We start from the raw sequence: 12,022 nt of genomic DNA, 5'->3' as shown, positions 1-12,022 counted from the left end.
AAATGTTTACATCTCTGCTGCTTTGTATCTCTTGAAATGAAACTGTTTTTGAATAGTGCTGCATCTGTACTGTAAGAACGTGGGCATTGTGAACAAATTGACTGCCTCAGATGATTTGACACATTTTGATTTCTGCTTAGGAAAATATCTGTTAATCCTATTAGATTGAGAAGGAGAGGGTCCTGAGCAGGAATGCAAAAGATCAAATCCTTCCCCATCTTGTGCACACTCTCCCAATGCCAAGGTATTAAAGTCTCAGCTATTTCCAAAGACCCGTGCCTCATCCCTGACCTGCTTGGCATTATATCAAAATCCCTTCTTCTCCACCTTTCCATCCTTGCCTGGCACTAGCTAAAATCATGACAAAACTGGATGGCTGCCCTCTTTCTCTGGCAAGCTAAAGCAGAAAAGAGATCTTATTTTATGCTTTCCTCTTTATGTAATTTTACTTCCTTTCTTCCATCCTTCTTCCTATTCTTTTCTTCCTTCTCCCTCTCTCCTTTTTTTTTGTCTTCTTTATGTGGTTTGCTGTTTGCTAATATCCAACTCCAGACCATTCTTTGTGTTTGGCAAAGGAAGCAGTTTTATTGTTTGGTAACTCCAGGGGGGATATAGTGTCTATGATGTTGTCTAGGCCAAACCTCCCCCAGGAAGGTTAACTACCTCTACCCTACTCTCAAAAGGGAAAGGATGGCAACCACACACTTGAGCACCAGCCATTCTCTTTCGTGAGAAAGTGGATCTGTTCCTGCCCAGGAGTACTTTTTCTTTCCGCAATGGTGTAACTCAATATTGCAATGCAATTAATTTACTGAAATCAGGACCAGTTATCTGGAATCTGAATCTATAGAGTGCACATTAGGAATAAGGGCAACAGAAGACAATTTTTTTTTTTTTTTTTTTCCTAACGACTTTCTGAGAAAAGGTTCTTCTTGGAGCGACACCCAAGTCTGATCAAAGGGTCTGTTCATCTGTCTCAAGAACCAACGCTGAAGCCCAGCATGGAGCTAAAAATATGCACTCACAGTCCTAGAAAATTGTATTCATTAAACTCTACCTACAGGTCCTCACCCAGAATCTGCTCTATGCCAAAGCAGCGTGCTGCTGTTAATCCTCCTTTATAGATTAGGCAGTAAAATAAAGAGGGTGGGGCTGAAATGCAGGGGAAGTCTGCACACGTGTTTGGAAAAGAAGAAAAGGAAAAGCACAGGGAATTCTTGTTCTCTCCTTCATGTTCCGAGTTGCCAGGGTTGTCCAGACACCACCGAGAGACACAGGGCTTTTTAGCGTTCACTGTATTTTCACTTCCACCGGGTAAGTGCTACATGTAAAATGGGAATTTAGAGACAAGATCAAATAAATGCCTTTCAAACTGTGGCACACTGTTATTTTTGGATCCCATCCTTCTTTGTGTGTTAAGAAGGAAATAATAATAATCATAGCTGACATTATTGAGCACTTACTATGTGCCAAGCACTGTGGTAAGTTGTTATTTACATAATCTCATTTCATTCTTCACGATCTCTGAGCTAGGTGCTTGTGTTGCCACCATTTTGCAGATGATGACATTACAGTTTAGAAAGGCAAAGTAACTTGAGCAAGTAAGTGGCAAAGCTGGGATTTGAACCCCAAGCTTCCAAAGTCTTGCTTATAACGTCTATGCCACAAATATGCCATCTCTAAATACTTCCCTTAAAAGTATGTTTTCTGGTTTTCATTTATGATTTTGGTGACTGCTCCTTAATAATAGTTCTACTATTATCTTAATCTTTACCATTTTCTGCAATCAAGTGATAGGGTTCCTTGGAAGCTGGAAGTGTGTTCTTCCTCACCTTTGTATCCCCTGCAGCTCTTAAAGCAAAGTATCTTGCACAGAATAGGAGCTAAATAATTATGTGTTGAAATGCACTTTACATTATCTCTGTATCTAAATAAAACCCATCTAAACGAGTCCACTTCCCAAACATTGGGATTTTTCTCCTCTTTGTAGCCATCCCTTTCTTCTTGTTTTGTTTTCGAAAGGTTGATTTTGAACTGGAGGGACATTGCAGTTGTCTTGTCACTTAGTGGGATTTGAAAGTGAGAGTCTGTGTAGTGTTTTAGCCTGCCCTCAGCAATCAGGCCTCACACTCGCGAGGCTCTGATTGTAGGAGTTGCCTTATTTGCATTGATGAGGATGAGCCAGCTGCTAGAGCATACAGAACTGCACCTGACACAATCACGGAGTTCAGGATTAGCACGGGGAATCAGGAATCCACTGCGCTGGCTGCGTGGCAATCTCAGCCCTACATTAGAGTCACTCATGCAAAATGACCCAAATTTGCAATGAGCACAATTAGCAATCCAAAGATGCATGTTAATTTGGGGGCCTGATATTTTCTTACATTTCCCTAAGTTAAAAATAATAAATACATTCTTTCCTAGACAAGTCTGGACATGAAAACAATTCAGGGGATTATGAGTTTGTAAAAAATGTGCAAACCCCAGAAAATGTGGTTTCTTTGGGTAACCAGCCACTGCCCACACCCCCCCCAAAAGTTTTAAGTATGGCATCAAATAGGGTAAGAGCTTTGTGGTATCATGCCCCTTTTTCAATCAGTGGAAAACAACTATTTACAAGGATAAAAATAATTATAGTTATAACAGGCAGAAAAGAAAAATTTAAGCATAAAAAAAGGATTTGATATTTTATATTATGTATTCATATTTCTGAGACTATGTTTGGATCGCATATAACCACAGATATACTCAACTATTTCTGAATTTGCTAAAAGTACAAGAGATTGTGTTGAATTTTTATTAAACAGAGTTTATAAATCAAATTGAACATTCTCCAATTCTGGGCTGTGTTTCCATATGTTTGCAACCTATAGGTATTGAAATGCTCACCTATACTTTAGGAAAAAAAAAACCACAACATTTTGCAAAGATTGAATAAATGATCATTCGAAGCAAAAGCATGCAGTTCAAAAGCTAAACCTCCCATTGGAGAACAGAAAATTTAATGAGCTTTTAATGGAATGCAATGCTCAGAGTAGTAAATTATTTGTTAGTTGACGATGCAATCAGCATGCTGATTAAGGTTGCTTGGTTTTTTACTAAACATTAACTGAATGAAAACGGGTAGTCCTTGTTCTGCTTGGGGGGCTTTAAGGAAGCAAATGGACTTTCAGAACAGAGATTGTCAATAAAGGTGAGTGCACTCCAGGTGTCATTTGAATATGATGATAAAATACTAGTGATAAATATTTAAAAGCATTTTAAATCCACAATGTTCGCCTAGGGTATTATGGACTCTGTTTAAAGAAACAGTGGGCCTTAGCAGGCCTAACAACAATCCCTCTATCTCTCTCTAGAAAGAAATATCTAGATCTGCTTTCTTTTATTGCAAAAGAAAAAAGAGGGGTGGGTATGCTTTGAAAATATGAACCAGCATGGATGCAGAGACCAGGAACGATTGGGAGTTTGGAATGTAAACCTAAAAAGAGACAAAAAGGACAAAAATCAAAACAAAGAAAAAATATTCTGACAGCAAATAAAAGAGACATCTGTTTCTCTGGATAGATTAAGATAAAAATTTAATTAAGCAGTTTCAATATTCCAATGTTTAAAAATAATTGCTATTAGAATATATATATATTGAAATTTATAAATGATGGCATTCTGAGGGCAAGAAATATTGTGATATTGGAGTTATATTCTGTCTAATTTAGAGGGTCTGAAAAGGAACAAAGAAAAAGAACAAAACTTGGAAATACCTTATGTAATGCTTATTTTTGTTGTTAGATTATTAATACAGAATTTATTTTAAAAATTATTTACTATATATTAATCGATATGTACATTAGTCATAAATTATTGATTTTGAGAGAGATTTTGTTACTATTTATACTGCCAGATTTATTTCTCTCCCCAAAGAGGGATTTTTTGTTTGTTTTTCTCCCTACCAATTGAAGAATTGTGGGTTTGTAGGTTAATTTTCTTTGAACAGCTACAAAGTTCTTTTTCTATAAATCCCAATTAGTTTCATTATCGGTGATTCTCTGGCAATGATCAGGTACCCTTAAAATCCGATAAATAACTACCTCTCACTTTTAACTATTCCTGTTTATGACCCAAGAGGTTAAAAGCCTTTGACTGGCATTTGACTTCTGACCTCATATAAATGTTATCTTATCAGTTCCTGCTTGTTAACTTGTATTGAGTGCTTGTCCCTGATGGCTTTTAGATAAAGGGTTGTGGGGTTTTTTCCTTTTTTTTCTTTTTAATATATTTCCTGTAGGAACTAAACCATTTGCTTTGTTCTTTGCCTAGTGCAGTCAAATCTGCTCAGTAACCTGCTATAAATCTATTAGAAAGAGCCAAATATGCTTTTATTTATTTCCTACATGATTTTTAGTTTAGCTTTATGGGTGGAATTTTATGATAAAAATATATTTATTATAATTAATAGTAATAATTACTAGTGATCTTAATCTTTTAACCTGTTTGTCAGGAAACGGTTAGCTTAGTATTTTCTCTTTTTTAAAAAATATTAACAATTAAAAAAATTTAGCTTTGCATTTTGCACCAGCATGAGATGAGTTAGAGAGATAATTTATGGAAATCTTATCTCCCCAGACTTCAGAAGTCTGGCTAATGAGAGAGTCATCAGTAAGATATATCTTTTTTAAAACATCGAATCCAGACCATGAACAGTGCATTTTCTAACCTTTGGGGAGAAAGGTGGTGGCCTGGCGCCTTCCTTTGCCCTTCTGTCCTAAGAATTAAGAAGGATTTTGGCCTTTTATTCCATTTGCAGCTGTGTGTGTTGTTCACACATTCAAGTGTGTATGTGTGTGAGTCTAGTCACTATGTACAAACCTAAATACATTTGAATGTTTGCATTTTAATCCCTTTCCATACCTCGATGGCATCATGAGGGTATTCTAGGCAGATGTTGGTGCCTCAGAGGCTGCCTCATTTGCAAATGACCTACAATGTGATTTCTAAACAAAATATTACATTAATTTTCATGTGGAAAACAGGCAGTAAGGAGGGGGAAGAAGGAAGAGGCAGCCATCTTGGAGTCGTTTTGCCTTTTAGCCTCATTCTTTCGCCTCCTAAGGCTCGACAGTTAGAATATTATCTTTATTTTTAATTGGCCCTCAACATAAAGCAAGAGGCATATACAAGAGACCTTTGTATTCATGTTTAGAGTAGCAGAAAAGTTGTAACCTCTTTGGACTTTAAATAATAACTGCTACTATAGCCAAACTACAGCTATTATTCTCTAAACTTCTAAATAAATATACATATAAATGAAGCATATGCTACAGCTTGTAAGAGACCTGTACAAAACTTATTAAGGGAAACAAATGTCTATTTGGACCATTCATTTACTGCTATCTAAAGAATTAATATGTCAGTAAAGTTATCTGCCCTTCCTCCTCCCCATTCTTTCTTTTCTCCCCAAACACATACTCACATGCATGCACATAAACACATGCATTCAGACACCCCCACTATGGAGAAATGGCAACCCTGGAAACTTTTTTTAAAAGAGGAATTCCCTTTCTCTTAGATCATGGGTATTTAAGAAAGAGAGAGAGAGAGAGGAAAAAAACAGCTTTTATGTTTTATTTTATTTTAATTTTCTGTGTGTGGAGAGCTGCTATGGCTCCATAATGTCCCAACCCTGCTTTCATCACGCTCATATTCTGGCAACACACAGGTTTAATGCAATTTGTCCTAACTTTTCATTTCAACCATTGCTTTTCTCAAAGTGGTCAGAGTTTAAAGACTGCAAAAGCAGAGGGAAAAGAAATACCACGGCAGGGGGAAAAAAACAAACCAACCCCCAAACTGGTGCTGGTATTCAGTGCATTGACACATTCTCAAATGTTTTCTCTGTAGTTATAACACAAAAGCGCTTTCTTCCCTGTTTTGATGTGTTAAAGACGGAAAGAGAGAGGACACTTCGAAGTGGTAAAATAAGTATTTGGAAAGCACAGGGAAAGTATTTCTCCTTTGAATGTCTAGAATGTGTCAATAATGTGTAGATACTCTACCATTTAATATTAATTAAATTTTAAAAAATGGAAAAGAGATGAAAAGTTAAATTTAGGCACATTGTCTCTCATGTGCTGAACTTTTAGCTATCAATGTTGCCTTCTATTTTGCATAATTAGAAGTGCATCCAAAGCCAGTCACTTTACTGTCTATAAAATAAGGATAACAAGGATGCTAAGTCTCCCTGAGAAGGGTGTGAGTGGATCAATAATACATTATTGTTTAATTTTGACATTTGGCAGAAGAAACCATAAACTTTTACTCCTGTAATGTCAGTAATCTGAACTAATTTTCCTAGGCAATATTATTTGCAGATTGTTTTACTGAGTGAAACAAATAAGAATTTGAAAGACAAAGATGACCCGATTCTTAAACACTGGCTCCTAGTCTAAGGACCAAATTCTCTGAGTTGAATCCCAGAGTCCTTCACAATTGTACTGTCTACCCTGGCTTTTTAAAAAAGATTTTAAAAGGTAAGCTACATGATTTCAAAACTGATGAAAGTTATGCCACCATTCTTATTTATATCTAATTCATGTTTTAATATATAGTCAGAAGTTTTAGTAGACCTAGAGTACAAAGAAGTGTTTACTTAAATCAGTTTCTATACCAGTAGAAACTAACTTCCCCAGAATATTTTTGATGTAATCATTTTAAATCATTGTAATTAGAAGAACAATAAGATGACGAGAAACCAAGGCCCTCGGTTTTTCTGTATGGCTGTATCATCCAGCTTCATAAAGTTACTTAATGATGTATTTTAAAATATTGTTTATGTCAATGTAAACTTACCCTAATTATATACTAAGAAATGTAGTCCATTTGATTTTTTCCCATTCCTTGCCTCAAAAATCAAAACTGCTCTGTTTGGAAAAAGCTGAGGCTTCTGTGATATCATGGACCTTTTTATATTTCAGCAAGGAAGTGGAGGTCATGGAGTCCAAAATATCAAAATTTTCAGGACCCAAGTTATTGCTGTAAGGTTTTATCCTTTCCTTTGTGAAGGCTGATGCAGATGGAGTTCTAATTTCCTTTCGTTTCTGTCCTCTTGTCTATATGTTTTCTTTATCTGTATAAATTGCACTGTCCTTTCTATAAGAAGGTTTGAGCACACTCTCCCTGATGGATTCTCACTCTCACTCCTCTCGGCTTGTTTGAGATTTAGAATGGGGGTGCTTTTCCTTATTTTAAAAGCTTTGCAATTTGAACTCCGAGAGCCAAGGCTGGTTTTCTATCCATCGGGACCTGCTCAAAGGTCACCCTCAAGATCATAAGCCATGTTCACATCCTTCTCATGGGAAAATGATAAAATAATATCCACAGGCATCTGATACTAGGGGCATGGCCTGGACACACACCTCGCCCTCTTCCCCTTGACCTCTCATCTGCCCTGAAGAATGAATACATCCATCCCCAAAGTTGATGCTTCGAAGTGACCAGTCAGATGCTAGCAGGTCAGCTGGCTATCCTCTTGCATAGAGGGTCCATAAATTAAAGAAATGTTGGTGTGGTTGAAAGAGGAAGGTAGTCCAGCCCAAGGGAAGCCACGTAAATCTCTCCTGGAGCTTTGTTCCCAGTAGGGAGTGGGGGTGAGAGTTGGGGTAGCTGGGGGCTGTGGGCTGTTATTAATGCCCTGGCCCTCCTGCAGTGGGTGCTAACTTGTTGTGCATGAGAGCTGCCACCATCCTTCCCAAACATCGGGTGATTGGAAAAGTCAAGCACAGTTGAGCCCTGATTTTCATTTAATAGTCAAAACCAAGATGCATTTGGGCTATGATGATAGGACAGCTCCCTTGAAAAGATTATTTGAACTACAAAGGCATTCATTTAGGGCTAGCAATGTTGCAAAAGGGCCCGCTAGAAATTAGCAGCCTGTCCTGGTATTTGGAGAGCAAGAGTGACAACTTATTGGAAGTTCTCAAGGAATCATTTATATTTCACACTCCACTAGGCAGCTGATTTGAGATTGTCTGTTAGCATAACAAAGGCTCTGAGCCTGTGAACTTCAGAAACCTTTCGACCTCTTAGCTGCTGGCATGAATAGCCCCCAGTCCTGCCTATAGAGATCTCCCAAAGCTCCCCTGTTCGTGGCTAAATTGTTAATCAGGGTAATTTAATATAGTTTTCAATATGCCTCATCTCTTATTGGGAAAGGTATTCACAGCTTCCCTACCCCTGAAAAAAAAAAGTTCTTTTATTCAAGTGTGAGAGGGGCAGCTGCAGACAGACCCCCATCCCTTGCTTCTCCCCCCAATCCTTCACAGCCGCAATGTTCTGAGCAGCAACCATAGAGAAGGGCCAGAAAGAGAAACTCAGAACGACGATCCGATCCCCTGGCATGCACTCCACCCTGAACCTGAAACTCCAGCCTATTTATGCTGGGAACCGCCAAAACAAAAACCCAAGGCTCAACCATAACTGAAACCTCAGAGTCACACACACACACACACACACACACACACACACACACACACGCCACACCTCCTTCTCCACCCTCCCTTCACCAACACCCTTCCCCTCCCCCCTCATCTCCCAACTAAGCTTCTCTTGTGGTTCTGGACAAAACGCACCAGACCCCAAGGCCTGCTAATTTTCATTTCTCTCACTCTGTCCAGACAGCCCACACCGTCCTGCACGCTCCTTCACACAGTCACACTCGGCCTGGCCCCTGCATCCACTCCCAGTGTCATATACACTTGCTCTCGCCTGCTCCCTCGTACACTATCAATTCACATGTACATTAGTTAGCTGAAAAGAGCCAGAGCACAAATATATTCATTTTAATCCAGTTAAGACCTAAGAGGTCTCATAGGATATTATTCAATAGTTTGAAAACTAAGTATAAAACTCAGATTTTGCTACGCTGTCTCATCTCACAGAGGCCTACAGTATGCCTTTCTTTCACTTTATACCATGTATGTATTCTAAAAAAGTAAAATAAAAGCGAATAAAAAAACAATCACAAGCAAAATACCCAGCTTCCGGCAGGCACTATGCTGAAATATTATCTTTTTAATGACTGTTTCTAGCACCCATGTGCACATCAGAATAGCAATTTTATACAAAGAAAGAAAAAGTATGAAGTCACTAATTACATTTTTAAAAATTAAAAATAAAAGGATACAATCTCTTAAACTTATTTTCTCTTTCTTTTCCACATGAGCATTCTAAGGCATCTCCAAAGCATATCTGAGTGTTTCTGGATTGCTTTGGTGGTGGTTTTCTGTGTAATTGGTGCTCTGTCTTTGTGTGAGTTGAGACTCTGTGTGTTGCTTCTTTCTGGAACAGCCATTTCTCGCTTGTGCCCCATTTTGGTTGGTGTGTTTGTCTCTCAGCCTCCTGAAGTTGGATAAAGGCAGGATGTAGTGCCTGAAGTATTTTCTTTGATTTTTCTTTAGTTAGAGTAGTCCCTGATGGGGGTTGGGAGATTTCTTCACTCACTTGGGTTCCTAATCTAGAATCTCAAAACTGCTGGGAGGTGGGAGACCAATTTCTATTTAAAGCATCAAGGAAAGGATTATTAAACCTCCAAAATCAGAAGTACAAACATAGATTTACACTTAATAAAACAAGACAAAACAAACAACCCAGCTTCTTTCCCAAAATATTTTTTTTGAATTAAAAAAAAGATTAAAATATAGGTTTACTGCCCAATTTTAATATCTAAGCAATGCCCAGAGGTGACATGTTAAAACAGAAAATAAAATAAATGTATCTGTGGTTATATTATATGGTAATCCTAAAGTCTGAATTTTCCTTTTTTTTAAAAAAAGGAATCTGACAGTTTTAATTTCAACATTGTGGAAGTTTTTAGATTATAAATGTTTTTACCAATAATCTGTGTATTATTCATTTTAATCGTGTCCCTTTTGGTTTATTCTGTTTTGTAAGTAGTGATTTCCATTTTCTCAGTGTTTTAAACCAAAATATTTAAAAAATATTAATTGATAGTTATTATAAATTTGTGGGTAAATATGGCTGGTTTCTTTTATAAAAAGCCAAAACTATGAAGTTGTTCATATACAAATATCACAAATTCAACTTTCGTAAGGTGTTTAGAGTAAAAAAATTATGGCTTTAAGCACAAGAAAGAAAAAATACACAATTTGCCTTTTTTCAATGCTTTTGCTTAACATTTTTTTCATTAGGTTTTTTCCTCATTAGAATTTATGATCCATGTCGATCATTACACTTTCACATCTCTGATTTCTGTTAAATTTTCTGACAGAGGCTAATAAATATAAGGGAGCAAAAAGGCCTATTTGCTTTCATCTAAGGTGCTGAATATTTTCAGGTTGTTTGTATTTGCATTGACATCTTTTCCATGTTCTTAATTTAAATTATTACAATTTGATTGAAATTAATTCTATTTGGAGCTAAGATGTAACAGGGTTTTCTTTTTTTTTTAAAAGGAATTAAACAATGTGATTTTGCTAAATTATAACGTTTTCTTTGGCTTGAGCCATCTAACACCCTCTCCAACATGGCACAGTTTGGGCTTCATATTTGTGGAACAAGAATGGTTGGGGGGAGAAGGATGTATATTTGGAATGGTGTTTGACAGGGAGAATGAACGCAGACACCAGAACAATTATATTACAATCCCGTTGGGAATGCCAGCACCAAATTTAGCCAGACTGATGGGGTACTGTCTAGACGGTCCCTTTTGTGTATCAGCTGTTTTTTCCCTGCTTTATTGCACTGCCTGAATGTGTGAGTTGAACATGCATATGGATCCCAAGCATAACCATTCCTGCAACCATACATTGCTATTAAACTTCTCTCATTTGGCTAGGAATCAAAGGTTGTGTATTCCTACTATATTCCTTTACAATATTTTGTAATTAAAATGCAGCTTCCAGATTAGTGGCTTAACAAAGGTCATAAGACAAAGTAGAAGGTGCCTATGCTCTTTCTTTACATGAAGAAAATGTACAAATGTACTAGGTAAAAATTTCTATCTTCTCAAATATGTCCACCTCTTTTCTATAGAAGTAAAAAGAAACCAGAAAGAAAGGAATTAAAACAATGAGAGGAAAGAGGCACAGTACATGTAAATTACCACCTTTCTTTTTGAAAAGGGCAAAGGATAGAAAGAAAGAACATTTATTTAATGTTTACAGTGTAATTAACGGCAGTGTGTGTGCTTTTCCTTTTTTTTTTTTCTTTTCTCCTCTTTATTTGGTAAACCAAATGGAGTTCAGTAATCAGTTCTTGTGAAGTCTTAGAATGGATTTTCAAACTCTTTTAAATACACGCTTACACAATTGCTTTTGTGTTGTTGAGCATATAGGAAATCCTAGAGACATTTCAGATCTAGGCAACTGTCAGGATTTTGTTTTATTTGTCAAGATGGTGCAGGAAGGGTAGGGCTTACTTATATATGAATACAGTATCCACATAAAACATTCATTGTTCAAAGGAGCAGAAATGTACTCCTAAATAGGAAGCGCACTCCACGGGTGATGGGTACTAAGGTTGGATGCCTTTGCTAACAACCAAGAATTTGAAACCAACTCAAATTCATTATTACAATTAGAAAGTAAGAAACAGAATAATGCATTAATATTAATGAATGTAGGTATCAGATCCACCTCTTTCTGTAAAAGGTTTATCAGCAACTTTTGTCTACAGTCACCAAAAATTGAAAGGTATGAGAAATTGGAATTCCACAGGATGTAAGTCATTATAAATAAAATTATTGTCTTGTAGTAGGATCCAAAATGAATCCACTGTTTCAGGAAACAGGATCCCACATTTCACAGCACAAATAACTTTTGTTAATATGTACACACAAACTTTGTTTGGAAAAGGAATTCGACTTTCCATTTGCTGAAATTGTTTTCCCTTAGCAAAGAGAAGAGCCAAAAGTTTTACCATAAAGAAAAAAAATCAAGGTTAAAAGTGATAAAAAAAAAAAATTTGTATAGTTATATCCTTGTTTCATGCATTAAATTTTGTCTGACTAAAT

Source organism: Chlorocebus sabaeus, chromosome 4 (genome assembly GCF_047675955.1).
Source record: "Chlorocebus sabaeus isolate Y175 chromosome 4, mChlSab1.0.hap1, whole genome shotgun sequence".
NCBI classification, from domain to species: Eukaryota; Metazoa; Chordata; class Mammalia; order Primates; family Cercopithecidae; genus Chlorocebus; species Chlorocebus sabaeus.
The sequence above is the reverse complement of the archived record's forward strand: the minus strand, read 5'-3'. Positions refer to the sequence as shown.